The following is a 16,214-nucleotide window of genomic DNA, read 5'->3' on the forward strand; positions in this document are numbered from 1 at the left end:
AATTGTTAATCACCACTCTGTTCTATTTTATTTTTGTCTTCTGTGAGACACAAGTTAATTGCAATTATATTGATGAATGTATTATATTATGTGAAGCTGATTTCAGGATACAGAATTTTTTATATAATTACGTACTGGAATAATCAAATAAGTTTTAATTCAAAGTTAAAGATGATGAGCGCCATTAGTATAAATGAAAAAAACAATTGTTAAGTGTAAATAAAATTATCCAGTAGGAAGAATTTTATTTACACACACACAAGAAAAGAAACAACTTGGTGATTATGCTTAGTTTGTGACTCAGAGCCTGGGTAAATATGCTTAAAATAAAGGATGGGTTTAAAAGGGACACAAATCAAAGAGATAGTATCTTGTTCACTGCACTTGTATTGTATACTCAATAAAGATAAGTAATAAAAATAAATATCATGGTGAAAATTAAATATATTTGGAAGTCCCTGGAAGTTTGATGGAAAAACCCAGAGAAATAGAATGTGGAGTCAGACTCTACATAAAATGTGGCCTCACATTTTTAACTTTCTACATGAAGTTTAGCTTTCTGCAGTACTACCCAAAGAGTTGTTGCACCTCATGTTAAATATATGGAAAACAAAGGCAGGGGATTTTGTTACCACTTTGGTATTCTGGGTTCAATAATACTTCTTTGAAGTGAACATACTAAGGTAAAATAGGAATTTCCTACACTGGGATATACAACAAAGGATTTTCCAAATATATTTGAATTACTTTAAGGTAAAGGCATTTGTGGAATATACTTTAGAAATTTAGATGAATTGGCTGCTCCTAAGTAACCACTCATAGTGACTAAGATAACTAAGAAAGACTGTCCTAAACCATCAAGCATTTCTACATTTATCTAAAAGAATAGCTAATGAATATTTGAACGCTAAACAAAGCTTAGCAATTCATCCTCAATTGCTCTCTTTCAAGAGCACTTGCCCACAAAGGTAACCTTTTGTGTTTATTTTTATTTAGTACTGATTTTATACTTTCTAATAATTAACATTACATTCAGTTTTTGAAAGTTATGACAAATAATGCAAACTCAAAATCAATAAAAGTCAAAGGACAATAAAAGTAGAATAACAACTACCTGCTGTAAATGAGATCAAACCTCAGCTTTCAGTAAATTATATTCTCAGATAATGAAAGTACATTAGATAAGCTTGGAGATACACATTAAACATTTTTTTGAAAAATGAGACAGCGGAGGTTATCCATGAGAGTGAAAGAGACACATATTCTGATTTTCAGGACAGGAAAAGCAGATAGGAAGGGGGAAGTTCATTGTACAATTTCAACATAATTGGTGCATAGATTAATAATTAGTTAATAAAAAACAACTATGCTAGAAAAGGGCTTCCCTGGTGGCTCAGATGGTAATCTGCCTGCAGTGCAGGAGACCCAGGTTCAATCCCTGGGTCAGGAAGATCCCCTGGTGAAGGAAATGGCAACCCACTCCAGTATTCTTGCCTAGAAAAGTATGTGGACTGAGGAGTCACAAAGAGTTGGACACAGCTGAGCAACTAACAGAACAGATGCTTGAAAAAAATGGTAGTAAACAGGAACCAAATGGATTATGAAAAACATTCTTTTTTTGGTAAATCTACTAGATTGATAGGTGTTACATTTTCATTTCAGTGCAGCAGATTGTAGGACATGTTTCATGCTTGTTTCCCTCAAGACATTCTGTTTGCCAAGGCATGGAAACATATTGATGAGATTTGGGACAAGCTACTTAGCAGCTTAGCAGCACACCCAAATATGGCACCTTGACATACTGAATATTTTAGCTGAAAGAGTTTGAGAAAACAGCAGAAACAAGAAAGTCACTGTGACTTCCTCCCTCCTGTATCTTCTGCAACAGGTCTCAAAACCATGATGTGAGAGGTGCCCACACCTGTACCCGAAGGAAAGGAGTATCCTTTATCTCTGAAGACAAAGGGACTCTTAAAAAAAATTCAAAGAGGCCATACTGTGGATCCCTAGCTTCCTGCATTCACCTTATACTCTTTGTAATATCACTTTTCTACATGACTATCCACTCTTCATCAAACCCAGCATAAAAATACTCAGGTTTAACTATTTCTTCAGGTCTCATTTCCTTATGGAGGCTCCCATGAGATATAAAACATACATTAAATGCCTTGCATCTGTTAATCTGTCTTTATCAGTTTAATTTTCAGACCAGGGACCCTAAGAAGGTTGAGGAAAACTTTTTCCTCCCCTACAACGTGAAACAACATTTAGGTATAAATACATATTCAATATATATATAAATATATATTCTTCAGATTCTTTTCCCTTATCAGTTCAGTTCCGTTCAGTCGCTCAGTCATGTCCGACTCTTTGCGACCCCATGAATCGCAGCACGCCAGGCCTCCCTGTCCATCACCAACTCCTGGAGTTCACTCAGATTCATGTCTATCGAGTCCGTGATGCCATCCAGCCATCTCATCCTCTGTCGTCCCCTTCTCCTCCTGTCCCCAATCTCTCCCAGCATCAGAGTCTTTTCCAATGAGTCAACTCTTCACATGAGGTGGCCAGAGTACTGGAGTTTCAGCTTTAGCATCATTCCTTCCAAAGAAATCCCAGGGCTGATCTCCTTCAGAATGGACTGGTTGGATCTCTGTAAGTTATTACAAAATATTAAGTGTAGTTCCCTGTACTATACAGTAGGTTCTTGTTAGTTATCTCTAGTTCTACATTTTAAAAGAGTCTTTGAAAAGCCATATTGATAGAAAAGAGATAGCATAAAACATTGAAAATACATGTGAAGATTATTTAAAAACTTCAAGATAATGAATATGTAATAAACATAAGTACAAGTTATGAAGTGCCATGAAGGGAGGGCAGAAAGAATGCCAGTGATGGAGTGACTCTTTTTAAAAAAAATTTTTTTATTGGAGTATAGTTGATTTACAATGTTGTGTTAATTTCTACTGGACAGCAAAGTGAAATGGCTATATGTTTACATATATCCCCCTCTTTTTTGAATTTCTTTCCCATTTAGGGAATGACCCACCTTTTTATAAATTAAGACACGTTGCCCTTGATACCTTCTCAAAATCACAAGAAGCCCGTTTCATGCCCAGTTCATAACATTCAGAGCACTGATTTCCTCTATGGCATACTCTGTTTCTGGGCTTCCCAGGTGGCCTGCCAATGCAGGAGACATAAGAGATGTGGGTTCGATCCCTGGGTCGGGAAGATCCCCTGAAGGAGGGCATGGCACCCCACTCCAGTATTCTTGCCTGGAAAATCCCAGGGACAGAGGAGCCTTATGGGCTACAGTCCATAGTGTTGCAAAGAGTCAGACACAACAGAAGCAACTTAGCATGCATGCACACATACTCTGTTTTCAAAGAGCTTACAAATTGTCTTGTGGAAGCAAAACTGGACAGATATAGCTGGTAGATAAGAGACTGGCAAAAGAATACAAATGTTTTCCCTGAATAGTACACAAATGTTTTCATCTGGCAATTCAGTGGCCAACATTTTTATCTTATGGATGTATTTGCACAAGTGTCCAGTGGTACCAGGTGGTCAAAATTGTCTGACAAAATCAACATCATTATGAAAATAAATGAAGGAAACCAGCCAACAGTTGAGATATAGTAAACGCCTGTACTAATGGATTAATATTCAGTAGCTGGGAAGCCTTGATTGGAGAATATGTAGCTCTTTGCAGAGAGAAAAGGAGATGAAGAAACATAATATCTCTAGTGAGAAAAACTGCCTGAGGGGTGGGGCAGGGGCTAAGTAAAGTTGTTGAAAGCATGGTTAAAATATGTGAGTTCTCTTTGGCTCCAAAAGGTTAAAGGGAATGAAGAAATGGAACATATAGAAACATAACTTTCAGGTGAACAGTAAAACAATTTTCTAATTCTTTAAATTTCTAAAATGCTTTGGTTGTGCAAGAAATGAGTGTTCTCCCTCTGGGTGTATTTAAGCGTAGGTTAATATGCCTATTATGAAACCAATATTATGGAGAAGCTTTAAGAATTTAGCCATGTGGTTAGAGTAAGAAATTTATTCTTATATGAATAGTATATCATTCTGCCTTGGTGATTTGATATTATCGCTAATCAGTCACATTATTTTCAGAAATTAAAATTTTCATCTCTCAAATGAGAGCTTAAAATAAAGGAGGTACAGAATTAACAGGAAGTTCTTTTTGTCCTTTTCAGCAGTAAGGTTTATTATTATTTTTTTTTAATGTCATTGTTCAGTGTTAAATTAGTGGTAGCTCAACTGATTCCATTTCCTTTTGCCTATTCTCTCGGTACACATGGAGCTCAACTATTTGTGTCAAAAGAGACAAAGATTCAACTTAATACATTCACCCTGGAAGCAATATGATAGGAAATCATTTAGTTGCCAGCACAGCTGCAACAAACAGCTTTAGGACCCCGAGGGAAGGGTGTTGTTGTCAGTGAAACTCAGTAGAGGAGAAAAGATGCTTTAGGGCAAGCAGCAGACCCAGAAGTAAAGATGGCAAAATTGGCATCTCTCACCCTCCCAGCACCATTTTCATACAAGTCCAGGAGTCCTGGCTCTCCTGATATTTCAAAGTGGTTTTCCTCTGTTCCTGGCTTTCTGCTGGTGCGTTCCTCTTGCTTCATTTAGTTTTCTGGTGCCCCTACATTGTGTGCGAAATTATTTCATGATGCCAGTGAGATTACTTGCTAATTGCTGTGAGTGGAAGCAGAACGGAAGGAAGTCCTCTTAGTGGTGGTGGTACAGTACTGATCACGGACATGGAAATGAGCCTTCTTAAAGGAGGAGTTGGGCTTCCCTGGTAGCTCAGCTGGTAAAGAACCTGCCTGCAATGCAGGAAACCAGTTCGATTCCTGGGTTAGGAAGAGCCCCTGGAGAAGGGATAGGCTACCCACTCCAGTATTCTTGGGCTTCCCTGGTGGCTCAGACAGTAAAGAATCCACCTGCAATGCGGGAGACCTGGGTTCGATCTCTGGGTTGGAAAGAACCCTTGGAGGAGGGCATGGCAACCCACTCCAGTATTCTAGCCTAGAGAATCCCCTTGGACAGAGGAACCTGGTGGGCTACAGAGGGGTTGCAAAGAGTTGGACATGACTGAGCGACTAAGCACAGCACAAGGAAGGAGTTCCCGAAGTGGGCAGGAAGACCCTGGGTCTTTAACCATCCAGTGCCCTTGGTTGACTTGTGGCTCAGAGGGTATACTTTTCTGTAGTTCAGATCTGATGTATTGTGGTTTTGTAAAGAAAAACAAGGAAGAGGGGGGAATCAGTAGGAAAGAGAAAAATGCCTCCTTGACGTGGTAGTTCCCTTAAAAGTCATTTCCTTGTTGTTTTATGGGCTATAAAATCTTTGAATACTTCGTTCTCTCACTGATTGCTCTTTGGATTTAAGTGTGAGCTCATAACAATGAAATATTTAACAACACAATGTCTTTTAATGGATCAGCTCACTGGTGGGTCTGCAACATTGCACACTTAATTAGAAACTGGTAAAAGAGAGGGAAGATACTATGAGCAGAGGGCAAATCATCCAAAGTCAGAGGATCACTTCTGGGGCTTTTCTAGGTTTGGAATACTGAATGCAAGTGGATGAGAAAGAATTACTCAGTTGCCTAGGTTGAGGATGGTAAGTGGGGAGGGTGGCGGAGCTGAGAGATTTTTATGACATTTGTTGATTTTGTTTCTTAATATGTTTCGTGAGAATAAGCTCCAGTATCACAAAATGCAAATAACTTCTAATATGAAGACATTGACCTTGACATATTTTTGTAGCAGTATGACAGTGATTCACACTCTATTTAGCATATGAGATGTGTAGAAAATAATCAGTTAATTTGTTCAGACTATATAAGCCCTTGCATGTGCTAACTACTTGAATAACTGGTATAATTTTGCAACTTTTTGGAGTCTGAATGTTTTTCTCAAATGATTTTCCCAAGCAACATGAATAATTGCTTTTATATTTCATTTCTCTTTGTGTGTTCTTTTTTCCTGGCTATTAACAATATTGAAAACACTGATAATTCTTAGTTATTTGGGACAGATCTTAAATAAACATGATAATTAAATGACCCTACTACTACTGCTGCTACTTATACCACTACTACTACTACTACTAACTTGTACAGAAATGTAACTGAAGTACATGCTCTCTTCTTTGATAAGCAGAGGCCAAACTTTATTCAGTTAGTATCCCAAGCTCCCAATATGGCATTTCTGCTATTGGGATAGTATTTCAAGAAGTGCCTGATAAATGAAGCTGATGATGGTTCTTCTTTATTTACAAAGCTCTTTTACATTCATTATTTAAATTCATAATTACTACAGCCCTGAAAACTACAAGATGGTGAGATTTAAAAGGATTCATCCACTTCCTAGTACTAATCATCAATCTATCTTTCCTGCCAACTGCTCATCTAATTTATTCCCAAACATCCACCATGGTGGGAGACTCCCAACTTCCTGAGATGGACAGTTCCCTTTGGGGGATTTTCATTTATTATCTTAGCAGCCATGAAGTTTGGTCAAATAATTTAATCCCTCTGAACTTCTGTTTATTCCCCTGGAAAAAAAATATGGAGTTGAAGCCCAGCTCATGTGATTATTGAAGCAATCACATCAAAGAATATTGCATAAAGAAATTTCTGCAAATAGAAAAATTTCTTCATCAACAGCATCAAGTTTGGACAGCTTTAATGGCTTTATCACTTTTTTTTCTACTACTGGTTCTTTAAAACACAGTGTCACCTCTACTGTGAATCCTTCCTTGAACGTTGCAGGCATCGTAACATTTTTGTTTTGTACAGTATTTTGTTACTGTTGCTAGTACAGTCCATGTTACCTTGTATAGAAATATAATGATTCATGTTTACATCTCTCAAAATAGACCATGAAATCCTAAATATTGCTGCAACCCGGGGCAAGCCACTGCAAAATATGCCTCAATAGCATATTGATTATTCTGAGTTAAACTTACTTAAGAAATGGTTAATGCAGGAGGGGCACCCTGACCTCCCTTTTCTGTCTCCCTGAAAGCAGGAAATAAATCTCTTATATGGAAGATGCACTCCCTGCATCTGGAGGCAGGACACTCTTCTAACCAAAAATAGGGAGATCAGGCAGAGAAGCCTATATACACAAACCTTGTTAAGTCTTTAATTTACTACCCGGAGCTCAAATTCTCCTTAGTCTTCACTAATTAAGCACAGAAGCCCAGGTTTCGTTGTCCTGTCAACTCCTCACAAATTTACTGTTTCTTTGTCTAAAAAGTATAAAAACAGACTGCTTTGGCTATTTCTTAGGTCATTTCTATGAGACCTTTGTGTGCACGAAGTAAAATTTCTTTTTCTTCTGTTAATCTGTCTTGTGTCAATTTTATTATTAGTCCAGCCAGAAGAACTCAAAGAGGGGTAAAGAAGGAAATTTCCTCCTAGCCAACAATAATCAAAATTGTGCCTTATTCATATTTGTACCTCCAATTTTTAAAATAGTGTTTGTCACTCAAAATGTATTTAATGAATGAGTGAATAGTTCAATGAATAAATTGTGTGAAAATCCTTCTCAAGTTTTGAACTTGAGGATTCCGAAAGAGTTTATAGGTGATTTTTGGTTTTTTTGTTTTTTTTTTTTTTTCCAGCAATACTATATTGGAATTCCACTGATTACCTTTTGGTTTAAGTTAATAATAAAATTTACGGGTCATCCCCAAATAACCTCTCAGTAAATCTTCTGTGTAACTATCCCAGTGTCAACAAGATATTTGAGTTTATCATGTCATCAACCAACAAATATTCTTTACTAAAATAACTTGATGGGAGCAGTAATGAAAGAATGAACTCCCTGCTCTTTGAGAATTTACTTAATGGGACACTGAAGGGGAGTAAAATTTGCCATACCAAAATATGCCTCTTTGGCATAAGAATTATTTTAGGCTGATTGTTTTTAAGAATCTGCAGACATCGGAGAAACTCTGAAAACCCAGTAAAAGTTAGCCTTTTGTTAGAAACATTTATGTTTAAGTATTTAAAACCTCATCTGTAAGGGTGTCTCCTTCTCCATACCAAGAAGAAGGGATGATGAAATCTCTAGAATCTCTTATCAACGGAGAAGGCACCAACTTATTCATTTATTTTTGTAATTTAGTTTTGATAAGTATAGTTGATTGACAATATCATGTTAATTTCAGGTGTACAACACAGTGATTCGGTTGTGTGCATATATATATTCCTTTTCAGATATTTTCCCTTATAGGTTATTACAAAGTATTGAGAGTAGTTCCCCGTGCTATGCAATAGGTCCTTGTCTATTTTATATATAGCAGTAGAGAAGTCAACAGTTTAGATATGCAAAACAACCTTACTCTTGCTTACTGTGTTTTTCCGGAAAACCTTTCATAACAAGCTCCCTGCTCCCAACATCTTTTGTTTTTACCTGGAGACAGTACTTAATGTGGAAGCTTGGATCTTTTCCTGCAGTTACTCAGTTTTCCTGGGTCTCTCCTGTGTATATAGGTGATATTGTTGTTGTTTAATTGCTAAGTCGTGTCTGACTCTTTTGTGACCCCATGGACTGTAGCCCACCAGGCTCCTCTGTCCACAGGATTTCCCAGGCAAGATTACTGGGGTGGGTTGCCATTTCCTTCTCCAGGGGATCTTCCTGACCCAGGGATAGAACCCATGTCTCCTGCATTGGCAGGCAGATTCTTTACCACCAAGCCACCAGGGAAGCCCATATAGGAGGCATACATGTTATTAAACTTCTGTTTGCTTTTCTCCTGTTAGTCTGTCTTTTTATTACATGGGGTCTCAGCCAAGAACCTAGAAGAGGGAAAATTATTTCTCCTCCTCTACAAAGTATAAGAGAAACACAGGAGATCCCTTAGTGGTAAGAATGCATTTTCCTTTCTCGGACTGCTTTGTCCTCCTATACCCAATCTCCCTCCTCTAACAAGGACTCCTTTCATCTGAACTTCATGGTTCAAATTCTCAGACCAACTTGAAAAGGATTTGAAATGTTGTTCATTAGCTTTTTTTCCCCCACATATATTTAAATCCCTGAAAGATTCTACTCAAGAGGAAGTAGAGAGAAAATGAGTAGGCTGATGCCTCAAGTAGGCAGATTTTGAACCCATGCTTCAAAATTGTCATTCCATTTTACTATTTAGATGTTCACCCAGATCAAAGACTATTTTATTGGCTTGGAATAGTTCTACTTTCCTGCGTCTTCAATTAAATAAAAAACTGTCATCAGCTGCAATGTTTTAATGGGTGGGGAAGGCAGTAAGAGGAAACAATAGCATGCGTAATAGAATTCTATTTCCATCTCATCTGGGACTCATTTCCTTCTAGTCTCTCACAGTTTTTCATTTTGTTGGGGGAACTCAAATATTCCTCTTGGTATGAGGACTTAGAACCCTTCTTCTTCGAAATGCAGATGCCCTATACTTATTAAACTTGAGCTCACAGTAGGAAGTTATGGATACTGAAGCCCAATTGCAGGGTACAGATAATAAGTGAAACTGGATATCTAAGGATCACCATTTTAAACCATGCATTATGTCCTTCTAAATGCTGACTGATAACAGCAACAACAGTTCTATAATGAAGTGTCTACATTGGCACTGTAGATAGCAAAAGTCTGGAGCAAAATGTTAGATGCCCACTTTTCTTCTATACATCCTATAGTTGCCATCCAGATAAGAACCCAATTTATTTCTTTGTTTAAATGTATAGCTTTACGATATGTGAATGTATTTGCAAATATATATGTTTGGTTCTGTTTTTATACCTTTTCATAAATGAAATGATACTTAGGCCCCTTCTGTCTTTTTTATTAGCTCAGTAAAGTTATGGAGATATAACCATATTAATTCATACACCTATAATTCATACATTTTACTACTCTATTATACTTAAACAATCTAAATTATACAAATGTAATTATATAAATGTAATGCAAATTATATTTTCATTTTATTAGCAGTGTTTCACTGAGTCTGTATTAGTAACAATCTGCACAGGAATCAGATGGCTAACTCAAACTTAGCACATTGATAGAGTTTAATAAAGGGGCTATTTTTCAAAAGTGATAGGGTTTCAGCAAACCAGCAATCGATAGTGCAATAGTGGATTGCTCCTCCCAACCCTGGAGATCTGAAGGGAGAGAAAGCAGTTACAGAAATCTGGAGAAGGTACAATAGACACAGAGAAAGTATAGGGAGAGGACTGCCTGCAGAGAATTGTGGTCTCCACAGAGGTAAAAGGCAGCCAATTCACGATGACCTCGCAGGGAGGTGATTCTGGAACAAATGCACAGACCTCACCCTCCTTCAAGCCTCTCAGAGTCTTCTAGAGCCTCCCCTTGGCTGGAAGGCAAGGGGGCCAAGTGATGATGTCCAAACTGAAGGGTTAATAGGGTAGCAGAGATGTGTCTGCAAACAGGTCTCTCTGCTTGGGCTGAGCGTCCTTGCATACGAGGCGTTCTGCCAAAGAGTCTGGACACAGCCTTGAGTTTAATGGTCCCTTGCAAACGAGGGAGCATTCCCTTCTTGAGATAAGGAGATGGGGGCTTTGGGCAGACTCTGCAGTAGACAGAGATTTCACTCCCCTTTGCTGTACGATAGCATGTATGCACCTGCACTGTACTGAAAAGGCTTATTCATACAGTGTGGAATTCTGCCTAGGGGGCTTTATAATAATAAACGGCAATTAGTTTTTTGCCCAGTTCTATTCCTCTGGCCAGAGTGGTGTCCTGTCTGTCTCTTGTGTGTCTCATATGTTCTGTGTCATTTCACTTGTAATCACCAGTAATCTACACAAACTGATCCCATCCAACTCCCAGAGTAAATGTGTTTACTGGACTGTGAACTTTCTTGTGTTTGTCTCCTGGAGCAGAAAGGTAAGAATTTATAGAGTATATGCCTAGGAGTTGGTCAGTTGTGTCATCATTATCTGTACTATCACAATTGCTTGCTAATGCCATGTCATTTTTTTAAATGTTTGTATGATTGTGCCATCCATTCAGCAGTGTATAATTCCTATTGTCATCCATTCTTAATGTCACTTAATTTCTCAGACTTTTCTTTATTCTTAAAAAGTCTGAGCAGCTTTTATTTTATTTTCTTGATCTCTGTGAGATTTTTTTCTTCTGAGAACTATTGTTTGTGAGGTTTTGGAGGGTCTGCTTTTTTTCTTATTGTTTATCTGCCTTTTGATAGATGATAGATAAGTAGACAGCTATTCGTTTATCAGTTATACAAATTGAAAATGACTTCTCCAAGTATGTACCCTGAATTTTCATTTCTCCTCCAGTGTCTCTTGTTAATCAAATGTTTTTAGTTTTCAGATTACAATTTTTTTTCTTATGGCTATGCATTTTTAGTCCTGTTTAAGAAATTTTTCCCTACCCAGGGTTCATAAATTAGTTATCTATACTGTCCTCTAAAAGTTTTAATTTTTTATTTTTATAATGATTTAATCCAACTCAATGTTTATAGTAGTATAAGGGTAAGGATCTAATTTGCTTTTCCTTGTAGATTACAAGTTGTCTCAGTGCCTTGTTGAATAATCCACTGTTGCCCAATTTCTGCATTTTCCAATCTTTGGATCAGGTTGTATATCACAGACCCAGGGATCAAACCCGGGTCTCCCGCATTACAGGCAGATGCTTTACCCTCTGAGCCACCAGGGGAGCAGTATATATCACAGTACCAAATCTATACACCTTAATTAACACTGTTTTTAATGTCCTGCTATCTGGTTGGGCCAAATCTTGGTTCTGTTCTTCTTCAGACTATTGTCCTTTGCTTTTACATAAGCATGGTAGAATCAGTTTATACATTACCATGAGGATCACTATTAGGATTCTGATTAAAAGGATTGAGATATAAAGATAATTTAGGTGTGTATTTAGATCTTAACTATATTGAACAGCTTTCTTGAGGTATAACATTCACACATGTGTGTTGAGTATTTTTTAATATTCATTACTTTCATTTTATCCATAGGTTATTTGAAAGTTTGTGTTTTAAATCTCTAGGGATATGGATATTTAACATTATTTTTATTAATTTAAAATTATAGTCAAAGAATATTATCTGTGTTATAGCATTTCCTTGAACTTTGATGAAACTTGCTTTATGACCTAATACATGATCAGTTTCCTTAAGTACTTCATGTGTTTTTGAAGAGAAATGAGAATAAAATTTTTGGTTTAGCACCCCATATATCACAGATAAAGCTTGTTCATCTCTTTTATTTTTACTGATTGATCTTTATACCCTTAATCTATATATTATTGAGAGAAGTGTTTTAAAATCTTCCACTTTGTCAATGTATATGTGTATGTCTCCTTTTATTTCTGTAATTTTTTGTTGTAGTTGTTTTAATACTTGTATTATACACACAAATCTAAAGTTTGCATGTCTTCTGGTGAATTGAAATTTTTATCATATGACCAGATCCTCTTTATTTCAAGTAATGCATACTTTTTTGTGTGTTGTTGAGTCTATTTTGTTTGTTATTAGTTTATCTATACCAACTTTTTTGTTGTTAGTATTTGCCTGGTATATATGATTCCACTCTTTGATTTTCAAACTTCTATATCTTAATGTTTTAGGGTTTTTTGGGTTTGTCTTAAATTGAAATATACTTGACATACAACATTATATTAGTTTCAAGCATACAACATAATGACTTGATATTTATATATACTGAAAAATGATCACCACAGTAAGTCTAGTTAACATCCATCACCATGTATAGTTACAGAATTATGTGTCCTAATGTTTTGAGGGTCCCTTTTATAAAAACATATTGCTAGATATAGTGAACTCGGGACTGAATTTCTTTTACTTTTAATTGAATGAGTGCATGCATGCGTGCGTGCTAGGTTGCTTCAGTCGTGTCTAACTCTTTGCAACACTGGACTGCAGCCCACCAGGCTTCTCTGTCCATGGGATTCTCCAGGCAAGAATACTGGAGTGAGTTGCCATGCCCTGCTCCAAGGGATCTTCCCAACACAGGCATCGAACCCACATCTCTTAAGTCTCCTGCATTGGCAGGAGCATTCTTTACCACAAGCGCCACCTGGGAAGCCCTTTTAAAAATTGAATACATTTGTCCATATTTATGTATTATGATTATTTGCTCAATTTAATTTGTTTTGACTATAAATTATTATATATAATCCTTTAGTGTTTACCATAGATTTAAAAGATATCTGTATTTATTTATTTGGCTGCTCCAGGTCTTGGTTGTGGCACGTGGGATCTTTCAGTTACAACTTGGAAACTCTCAGCTGTGGCACGGAATTCTTAGTTCACCATGTGGGATCTAGTTCCCTGGCTAGGGATCGAATCTGGGCCCCCTGCAATGGGAGTGTAAAGTCTTAGCCACTGGATTGCCAGGGAAGTCCCTACCGTAGATACTTTAAGCACTCATGTCAAGATAGGTAATTTCCTTGCTGCAGTGTTGCCATCCTCTTCTGTGTGACAGGCTTATTTCTCTTTAACATCACAAGAAGGAGGTAGCCCTCTTTTTAGACTCTCTGGCAAAGGCAAACCATAGCTTTTCTTCCTGTCTTGTAATCCTGATCAGAAAAAAAAGCTCAGATTCACCTTGTTTCTGCAGTTACCCTTACCTCAAAAACTTACGTCAACACTGGTCTTCCACTTTTACCATTTCCACTTTATTTTGAAGTTGAAATGTTTTTTACCTTGCCAACTTGGGTATACATTTAATTAAGTTCATGTTTCATTCATTTCTTTTTTTCTTTGCAGAGTTGATTAGGGTATGTAACCCATCATATCACCAGGAACTGAAATCCCTTAGAAGATTTTTAAAACTCTTTGTGTTTGTGAGAATGGGGTCAAGATATGTTTAAAATTTCAAACACAGTTTCTTCAGTGCATCTACAGCTCTATTTTATATCAGCTTTGAAATGTTAGCATTCACAAACTAAAATTTCTAAAAGATCTATTATAAACTATTTGCTTTAAGCTGGCCCAGGACTGTGCAAGGTCATATATTTCTGAATCCTTAAGAAAACAGAATCTCCTGTTCAATTCTTCTTTGACTATGAATGCCCTTTCTGATTCCAGGGAGAATCAGAAAAATGAAAAAATTTTGTGGAAGTTAGAATTCAGAAAGTAAAAGTTGACAATCTAAGAAGTAACAGCACCACAGGAACTACTGGAATTACCACAAGATAGCGTTCCTTGACAAAACTGAAAATCAACCATGTGGCCTGAGGAGATTATAATAATGTATTTTGGACTGCCACTTGCTCTGAATTTAGGAGGCTTTTGTAGATCTGCCCAGTCTTTTGTGATTAAGGTCACTTCATTGCTAATCCCCTTCTACTCCTGAGCAGGTAATAAGGATTTAGTGTAAACTTTGTGCTAGAATGATAGGAAGGTGACATTCCGTTCTAGTTAATATTAAATAATACAAAATGTATCCCATCCCCAACTCCTATTAATTAGAATGACTGTTTTAACCTACAGGATTTTAAGTTCGAGACCCTATATTCTTAGAGAAAGTAATTCTGTGTTGCTGAAAAATTTTTGGAGGTAAGATCTGCTGAAGTCCTGGAAATCAGTTCTAAAGGACAGGTAGTTGGTCGTGAAATCTAGCTGCTTCGTGATTAATGAAACTGGTTGGCAACAAAGAGAGAAGATGCCAGAGATTTCTGTGCCCCATAAAAACTACTCATTAAATCAACATTCTTATAAAATAGATTTTGACAAGAGTTTTCTTTACAGGTATTTTGGCACTTTCTGATGGTAGAGTATTAAATTGTAAAAGTATATATATATATATTTTCACCTATCTCTAAGCTTCCTTTCCTGTCAAAGATAGATATTTACATGGAAGACTAATTTTCCTAAGGATAGATCAGTTCCATTATGGTATAAAGTGAAAAACTCAAATTCTTGTTTCATTTAGGGCACACAAGGATATGCAGAAGGCTTCTCACGTTCCTTATAAAAATATTATAAAAAATTTAATTCAAAATAAGATATTTGAAAAATTCTATTAGTTGTATATATAAAGAACTTGTGAAATAGCTAAAGGATTAGCAGCACCAAAAATATATAAATGTTTAATAAAGATGGACCCGTAGCTTTACTGCATGTGAAAGTGTTAGTCACTCGGTCATGTCCGACTCTGTGACCCCATGGACTGTAGCCTGCCAGGATCCTCTGTCCATTGGGATTCTCCAGGCAAGACTACTGGAGTAGGTTGCCCTCCTCCAGGAGATCCTTCCAACCCAGGGATCGAACCCAGGTCTCCTACATTGCAGGTAGGTTCTTTATTGTCTGAGCCTGTAGACATTCAATATAAGTTGCTTAATTGCTTTAAAAAAAAACTCATTTAAAAATACTTTCATCACAGCACTGTTTATAATAGCCAGGACATGGAAGCAACCTAGTTGTCCATCAGCAGATGAATGGATAAGAAAGCTGTGGTACATATACACAATGGAGTATTACTCAACCATTAAAAAGAATACATTTGAATCAGTTCTAATGAGGTGGATGAAACTGGAGCCAATTATACAGAGTGAAGTAACCCAGAAAGAAAAACATCAATACAGTATCAGTTCAGTTCAGTTCAGTCGCTCAGTCGTGTCCGACTCTTTGTGACCCCATGAATCGCAACATGCCAGGCCTCCCTGTCCATCACCATCTCCCAGAGTTCACTCAAACTCATGTCCATCGAGTCAGTGATGCCATCCAGCCATCTCATCCTGGGTTGTCCCCTTCTCCTCCTGTCCCCAATCTCTCCCAGCATCAGAGTCTTTTCCAATGAGTCAACTCTTCGCATGAGGTGGCCAAAGTACTGGAGTTTCAGCTTTAGCATCATTCCTTCCAAAGAACACCCAGGGCTGATCTCCTTCAGAATGGACTGGTTGGATCTCCTTGCAGTCCAAGGGACCCTCAAGAGTCTTCTCCAACACCACAGTTCAAATGCATCAATTCTTCGGCACTCAGCCTTCTTCACAGTCCAACTCTCACATCCATACATGACCACAGAAAAAACCATAGCCTTGACTAGACGGACCTTAGTCAGTAAAGTAATGTCTCTGCTTTTGAATATACTATCTAGGTTGGTCATAACTTTTCTTCATATATGGAATTTAGAAATGTGGTAATGATAACCCTGTATGCAAGACAGCAAAAGAGACACAGAT

This window comes from Capricornis sumatraensis, chromosome X, assembly GCF_032405125.1.
Source record: "Capricornis sumatraensis isolate serow.1 chromosome X, serow.2, whole genome shotgun sequence".
Classification (NCBI taxonomy): domain Eukaryota; kingdom Metazoa; phylum Chordata; class Mammalia; order Artiodactyla; family Bovidae; genus Capricornis; species Capricornis sumatraensis.